The sequence below is a fragment of the Heterodontus francisci genome, chromosome 48 (assembly GCF_036365525.1).
Source record: "Heterodontus francisci isolate sHetFra1 chromosome 48, sHetFra1.hap1, whole genome shotgun sequence".
NCBI classification, from domain to species: Eukaryota; Metazoa; Chordata; class Chondrichthyes; order Heterodontiformes; family Heterodontidae; genus Heterodontus; species Heterodontus francisci.
In genome coordinates this window covers 5,236,857-5,245,328 of record NC_090418.1, presented here as the reverse complement: position 1 = coordinate 5,245,328, position 8,472 = coordinate 5,236,857, and positions in this window count along the sequence as shown.

The window sequence follows — 8,472 nt, the reverse complement described above, 5'->3', positions numbered from 1 at the left end:
GGATGTTCCCGATGGCGGGGGAATCCAGGACCAGGGGTCACAGTCTAAGGATAAGGGGTAAGCCGTTTAGGACTGAGATGAGGAGGGATTTCTTCACCCAGAGAGTGGTGAACCTGTGGAATTCTCTACCACGGAAAGCAGTTGAGGCCAAATCATTAAATATATTCAAGAGTTAGATATAGTTCTTAGGGCGAAAGCAATAAGGGGAGAAAGCGGGAACAGGTTACTGAGTTTGGATAATCAGCCATGATCGTATTGAATGGCGGAGCAGGCTCGAAGGGCCGAATGGCCTACTCCTGCTCCTATTTTTCTATGTTTCTATTACACAGAATTGACAACACAGAAACAGGCCATTCAGCCCAACTGCTCCTTGCTAGTGTTTATGCTCCACACGAGCCTTCTCCCACCCTACATCATCTCACCCCATCAGCATATCCTTCTATTCCTTTCTCCCTCTTGTGTTTATCCATCTTCCCCATAAATGTATCGACACTATTCACCTCAACCACTCCCTCTGGTAGTGAGTTCCACATTCTCGCCACTCTCTGGGTAAAGAAGTTTCTCCGGAATTCCCAATTGGATTTATTAGTGACTGTCTTGTGTTTATGATCACTAATTCCGGTTTCCCCAACAAAGGAGGAAAGAGCCCTGGCCTCTTCCATCTTTCCAGCGTGTGTTCTCTCGATGTTATGTTACTGTACATCATTTAATATGCTGCAGGTCTGTGACTGACCAGTGAGTTTAGGCAGAATCTGGATTCCCCCACCAGAGGAAATAGTTTCTCCACATTTACCCCATCGAATCCTTCTAACATTTTTAAACGCCGCAAACTGATCACCCCCTCAATCTACTGAACTCAAGCCAAGTTTATCCAGCTGTAGTCCTTCCCCGTGCTGACTCCAGGGCCGCAGCTGACCCTCGACTTCCTTCCCACATCATTTAATAGAGATACAGGATGACCGCTTCCTGCCAACACCACCCCCCCAAAAACTGCCTTCCTCCCTTTTTGGGTTGCCAACTCTTCAGGATTGGTCTGGAGCCTCCAGGAATTGGAGGTTGATCTCCCGGACACTGCTGCGAGCACACCCAGGAGAAAAATTCACAGGGACGTATTCATTCAGAACTTTTATAAGTTGTGGAAGTTTTGGAAATCTGGGAACTATTGACTGGGACTCTTAAAGGTGGCAGGCGATGTGATAAGGCCTCCGGGGGACACAGGCAACTGGAGTTGGCAACTGTAACCCCCGTCCACCGCTTGCTTCTGGTGTCTGACTCGACAACCTCCCACCACCCCACACGGACCCAGAAGATTAGCTGGAGCCTTGAGTCTAAGTGTGGAGGCCGAAATATTCCTTACAGGCAACTGTGCACAGGCCTATGACTACAGGTACCCAGTGCTACTGGTTGATCAGTATTCCCGTCGACCGTTTTTATGATTTTTGTATTTAGATGTATATTTTTTTAAATTTCTTTCTTGCATTAACTGTTGCTAATGGAAAAAATAATCAGTCCGTAAATAAAGGTTTATAAAGCTGGAGAGTGTGAGGGGGGGAGTGGTTTTATGGGCTACTTCTTTAAAGCTACGGTGTCAGCTGTGGCACAAGTGGGCAGCAGTCTCCTCTGAGTCAGAAGGTTGTGGGTTTGAGCTCTGCTCCAGAGACTCGAGCACGTGAGCCAGGCCACTCCCCCTCCCCACCTCCCACCCCACTCCCAGTGGCTGGAGCTGAGGGAGTGCTGCACTGTCATGGGTGCCATCTTTCAGATGAGACGTTAAACCAAGGCCCCGTCTGCCCTCTTGGGTGGGCGTGAACAATCCCATGGCACTACTGGAAAATGCATGGGGTTGGTGGGCCGGCAGTGGAGGGAGGTGGGGGCTGCGGGCGGGCAGTGGGTGGAGGGTTGGTTCCCGCTGTCCCAGACAGCGTTCCTCCCTCAAACAACACCGTCAAAACTAACTGAACTGGTTGTTTTTTTTCCATTAGCTGTTTGTGGGATCTTGCTGTGCACATGTTGGCTGCTGTGTTTGCCTGCGCAATATCAGCGACTACACTTCAAAGTTACGCCGTGAAGGATGTACCAAGATGCTATATAAATGCTAGTTTGTTTACTCTTTTTCCTTTTTTTTTCTCTTGAAGCAGGGAGCAAGAGATTTTATTATTTAAATACATGCACAGGATGTGGACTAGGTCAGCATTTATTGCCCGTTCCTAATTAGCCTTGAGAAGGTGGTGGTGAGCTGCCTTCTTGAACCACTGCAGTCCATGTGGGGTAGGTACACCCACAGTGCTGTTGGGAAGGGAGTCCCAGGAATTTGACCCAGCGACAGTGAGGGAATGGCGATATAGTTCCAAGTCAGGATGGTGTGTGGCTTGGAGGGGAACTTACAGGTGGTGGTGTTCCCATGCATCTGCTGCCCTTGTCCTTCTAGGTGGTAGAGGTTGTGGGTTTGGAAGCTGCTGTCTAAGGAGCTTTGGTGAGTTGCTGCAGTGCATCTTGTAGATGGTACACACTGCTGCCACTGTGCGTCGGTGGTGGAGGGAGTGAATGTTGAAGGTGGTGGATGGCTGCTTTGTCTTGCTTTGATCCACTGCTGTGTGGACGAAGTGGGTTTAAAAGGCAGCCCTGCTTCGCATGAGCAACTCACAGTGAACACAAAGCTGGACACACTCCTCCCCAGAGAACTGTACAACAACAACAGGAGCCTCATCAGACAGAACTTGACATCGAGCCACATAAGGAGATATTAGGACCGGAGAGAGAGGCGGAGAGGGTTCAGGGAGGGAATTTCCAGAGCTTGGGGCCCAGGCAGCTGAAGGCACGGCTGCCAATGGTGGAGCAATGGGAAATCAGGAGGCCAGAATTGGAGGAGAGCAGAGATCTCAGAGGGTTGTGGGGCTGGAGGAGATTACAGAGAGAGGGAGGGAGCGAGGCCATGGAAGGATTTGAACACAAGGGTGAGAATTTTAAAATCGAGCCATTGCTGATCCGGGAGCTGATGGAGGTGAGCGAGCGCAGTGGGGAGGGGGTTGTTGGTGATAGATGAACGGACTTGGTGCGTGTTGGGATAGGGACGGCAGAGTTTTGAATAAGCTGAAGGTGGGAGAGCTCCCAGGAGACATTGGAATAGCCGTGTCTGGAGGTGATAGAGGGATGGATGAGGGCTTCAACAGCAGATGAGCTGAGAGTGGGGGGGTAGAAGACGAGCAGTATTGCGGAGGTGAACGTCGGCAGTCTTGGTGATGGTGCGCACTGACCCTTTCACTCCTTTTAACATTTTGTTTCCCCTGTATAATGTACTGAGTAGCAACCACTGCCTATTTCTGGCCCTGCAATGGAGAGAGTCATTGGGAAATACTATTCTTTTATTTCCTGACAGATGCTCCTAATAGCTTCAATTAGCTGTTAATGTGCTCTCTGTAATCTGTCCTCCTCTGACCAATTATCTCTCAACCGAGCAGTCCACTCGTCCTGTTTTTCCTTCCTGAACAAACAGTTTGGAATCAAAATGTGCCAAGCAAGCATCCAAAGAACAGTTGTTTTCACAATCGGCTCCATCTTCCGATTCCCCACGTAATTTTATATTAAAAGGTAGAGGGTACAGACTGCAGCTGATACCAGGCTGGAATACTGAATCCAATTCTGTTCTAGCACCTGCACCATTATCTCTGGCGATTTCCCCCCCCACCCGCCATTCCCCCTCCCTCCCCCCCCCCCCACCAACTGCGTTCTCATCTACAAGCTGCCTCTCGGCGACATTGTCCGAAAACGGGTACCACTAGTACGCTGACAACACCCAGCTCAACCTCACTGCCACCCCTCCTAACCTCTCCGCTACCTCCGACTTGTCACCCTGAGCAGTTATACTGGGAAGACTCTGTCTTTGATCCCCACAAGCTCTCCGCCCTTGCCACCAACTCCATCCTTCTTCTTGACCACTGTCTGAACCAGACTGTTCATAACATTGTGTCCGTTTCTGGGCACTGCACTTTAGGAAGGGTGTCAGGGCCTTGGAGAGGGTGCTTACTGGAATTGGGGGGAAAGAATTTGCAGAGCTACGGGGAAAGAGCAGGGGAGGGTGGGACTAATTGGATAGCTCTTTCACAGAGCTGACACATGCACAATGGGCCGAATGGTCTCCTTCTGTGTTATATCATCACCAAGACTGCCTACATCTAACTCCTTAACATCCCCCAACTCTGCCACTGCCTCAGCCAAACTCTTGTTGAAACTCTTATCCTTGCTTTTATTAACCCCAGACTTAAATAATCTAATGGTCTCTCGGCCAGACTCCAATCCTTCATCCTTTTTAAACCTTAGCTCATCCAGAACACCCAGAATCCACTCCCTAAACCTCTCCTCCTTTCTCTCTCTCTCTTTCTCCCCCCCCCCCCCTCCTTTCTCTCTCTCTCCACCTTTCTCTCTCTCTCTCTCTCCCCCCTCCTTTCTCTCTCTCTCCACCTTTCTCTCTCTCTCTCTCTCTCTCTCTCTCTCCCCTCCTTTCTCTCTCCACCTTTCTCTCTCTCTCTCTCTCTCTCCCCTCCTTTCTCTCTCTCCTCCTTTAAGATACTCTTTAAGACTTCTTTGACCAAGCTTTTGGTTATCTGACCCAATAGCCTTATGTGGCTTGGTGTCTGTTTTTGTTTGATAGTGCTCCAGTGAGGTGCCTGTGACATTTTACTGCGTTAATGATGCTATAGAAATGCAAGTTGTTGTTGGGTCTGCAACACACTTAAAGGGTGGTTTATGTCCCAGAACCGTGATTTAAAGAACTAGTGATTGAACGTAGCCTCTTAACTCCATCTACTTGCCCTGGTTTGATACCCTTTTTACCCAACAAAAATCTAGCAATCCACTATCCTGCAGAAGTCACTGGATAGCGATCAGGATGAGGGCCTGTCAGCAGATTGCTTTCCACCTTTCCCAGGCTGGGGTCACTCGGACGGATTGTATCCCTCCCTCTGAGGCCCCATCTAACTGCACAGTCTGGGGACTGAATCTGTGCCCTTGTCCATGGTGACACAGTATCTGGCTGACTGAGCCATTGAGGAGCTGGAAGGTGAAAGTTTTCTAATGATAGGGCTAAGTGCCTGGATTGCTCACTCTGTCTGTTTGAACAGAAAGCTGCTATTTACACATTTAATCTTCTCAAATGTCCATCATTTCATCGAGATCTACGAACCCAACACTCATTCTGCTGACACAGTCTTTCTCTCTGACCATCTCTCTTTCTCTCTCTCTCTGACCATCTCTCCATCTCTCTTTCTCTCTCTCTCTGACCATATCTCTCTCTGTCTCTCACCATTTCTCTCAAGATCTCTTTGTCTTTCTCTCTTTGTCTTTCTCTCTTTGTCTCGCTCTACCTCCATCTGTTTCTGTCTATTTGTCTCTCTCCCTCTCTGTCCCTGTCCCTCCCTGTCTCTATCTCTCTGTCTCTCCCTGTCTCTTTCCCTCTCTTTCAGTTTTTCTCTCTCTCTCTCTCTCTCACACTGTGTGTGTGTCTCTGTCTCTCTCACTCTCTTTCTCTGTCTGTCTGTCTTTTTGCAGCACTCGCTCAGAGAGGGTGGGCAAAGGGGAGACAGTCAGTAGGCCCTGCCCTTTTCTGGTTAGCATTCCATCGCTGCACACCGAGACAGGAAGCAGAGAGGACTGGATCGCAGCTCCCAACCCTTCCCACCACCAGGCAGAGTTCCCAACCCTCCAGGATTGGCTTGGAGTCTCCAGGAATTGAAGATTACTCTCCAGGAATCTGCTACGAACAAAGAACCTGGGAGAGAAGAACAGTGGGATCCTCAAAAAAAGTTTGGTTTTCATCATCTTTGAACACTTTTGTTTATTAGTGGAAAATAAGGATTAAAATGGCTGTTCGACTGGATGAGGAGGCAGGAGATCATGTGTTGAAATCTCCAGGAAGATGTCCAACCAGAGTTGGCAATCTCACTGGCCCTTCCCCCCAGTCTTTTGGGGGAGAGAGAGTTCAGGTACCACTGGATGGTCACCTTTCATGCTCTGTACATTAAGCAATGTTGTAAAGGTTATGTTACGACCAGGTGAGAAAGAGGTCTAGGGTTCCCTTTCAGCCTTCACCTGGTCGTACTGTAACAGGGTTTTATTTTTAAACACACAGTGTTTTGAGCTCCCCCTTGGTGAATCCTTGTTCACCGCTTTCCAATTATAAGGTAAAGAAACCAGCACAGACAGGCTTTCTTAGGTTTAAAGAAGAAAAATTGAAATTTCTTAAACTTAAACTCTAATTTGGTTAACGCCTACGGATACATGACGAGCCCACACTGGCATGCATACGCGAGACACACATGCAGATAGGGACAGAAAGAGCAGAAGAAAAATAAAGTGGAAAGGTTTGAGGCAATTGCTGAAGAGGGTTTTTTGTCACTGTGCTTCGAGCTCACGGTAGAGTCCTTGATTGCAGGTAGATCTTGCTTTTGGTTGGGACCCAGTATTCTTCTTAAACCTTGTTCACTGTAGGAGACTTTTCTCTCTTGGGGTCCATGTGTCTTCAATGGGTTTTGGAGTTCCATGAGAAAGAGATGGGAGCAGCCAGGAGAGGCTGTGGCGAGCCAGCTAGGAGAGGTCTTTTCAATCCAGGAGCATTCTGCTGCAAAAAAAACCCAGACTGCCAAGCAGGTTAGTCATGTGACTAACTGGTTTGACCACGTCTGTTTGTGGATTGTATTGGAGCAGGGATTAGCTCCTTTGTTTCAAACACTCTTGGTTTGTATGCAAAAATATCTTTCCAGCCAGGGAGCCTGGCAACTCCTTGTCACAGGCCTTCTCTTCCCAGCAACAATATGAAATTTAATGTCCATGTGGTGAAATTAATGTGCCTCATTCTGGGCAGGTGGGGGCCTGCATGACGATTAAGAAAAGGTAAGAAGAGGTTCTTGGGCCATTCCCTTAGATCAACCCCAAAGTCTCTGCAAGATTTTATAAGTAACGCTCTTTTTAATTAAAAGAGAGACTCTGCCATTTAAAGGATGTGTGTAGCATGCCATCGTGCTTAACACTTGGTGCTGACCAACAAACATGTGAGTGGGTATTGAGCGCTGCGTCAGAAACAAAGTGCCAGTGAGTATTGCTGATGGCTGACCAGCTTAATTGGATCTGAGGTTGCCAGGGTGGGAAGACAGGTGACATGGATGGGAGAGTACAGCCCTCTGAATGATTCAGACAAGAGCCGGGAGCTCTAGAGGACTCTCGCCCATCCCATTCTCCTTCTCAGAATCGGCAGGAATGAGGAAGGACCAGGGGGTAGGTGACAGGTTATTCTGAACGCTTGGTTTTACAGCTGCTGGTAGTCCTATAAAAGTCACAAGAATTGCGAGGCAGTGAATCAGGGTGAGGTTCGACGGTAACGTGACATCAGGCACAGCAAAAACGGAACTCTCGGTCAGTCTGTTTCTCTGGGCTGGTGCTGGGCGAATTAAAGGGTAGGAGGTGACACTATTTACCCCTCGACCAAACAGATGATCTGATCATTATCGCATTGCTGTTTGTGGGAGCTTGCTGTGCATGACTTGGCTACTACGTTCCCTACATTACAATAGTGACTACACTTAAAAAAAAAAAGTACTTCATTGGCTGGAAATTCCGACTGCCGTTTCAAAAGATGCACATCAGTCATGTTCAGACACACACTTTTATTCCCTCTTAATGCACAATCTGTGAAAATAAAAGCAGGATTCATTTTGAGCAGAGTGATTCGGAGCAGGTACGTCCCATAATTTCTCGGGAATTCTCCAGCGGCAGAATGAGACTTAACCGGTCCTGACTTTGCCTTATTGGTTGACTGTAGCACAGAAATTGTGTACAATCGGTGATCGGGGAGATTCCTATGATCCCGGGATTGTGGGGATTCAATGTCAAATTCCCAGTTCCAGAGCCCTGAGCATAAAATCTAGGCTGACACACCCAGACATGGTATGGAGGGAGTGCTGCACTGTCGGAGGTGCTGGCTTTTTGAGGCCCTGTTTGCCCTCTCAGATGTGAAAGATCCCATGGCCAGTATTCGAAGAAGGACAGGGGAGTTCTCCCTGATGTCCTGGCCAATATTTATCCTTCAACTTCGCTAAAGCAGATGATATGGTCATTATCTCATCGCTGTTTGTAGGAGCTTGCTGTGCGCAAATAGGCAACTGTATTTCCTGCATTACAACAGTGACTATGCTTCGAGCAAAAAAGTGTGCCGTTGATTGTAAAGTGCTTTGGGGGTGTTCTGAAGTGGTGAGAGGTGCTATATAAATCCAATTCTTTCTTGATTTGGCTCCCTCTGTACCAAGCTGGGTGTGTCAGCCTAGATTTTATGCTCAGGACTCTGGAACTGGGAATTTGTGAGATTGAATCCCAGAGGCTGGTGATTGGAACCAGGCGCCAGGCCCCACTTCTGATCATTGGACAGTGAGAGTAGGATTCAGCGGGCGTGCGGTTTCTGGGTACAGACAGTACTGTGCCCCGACT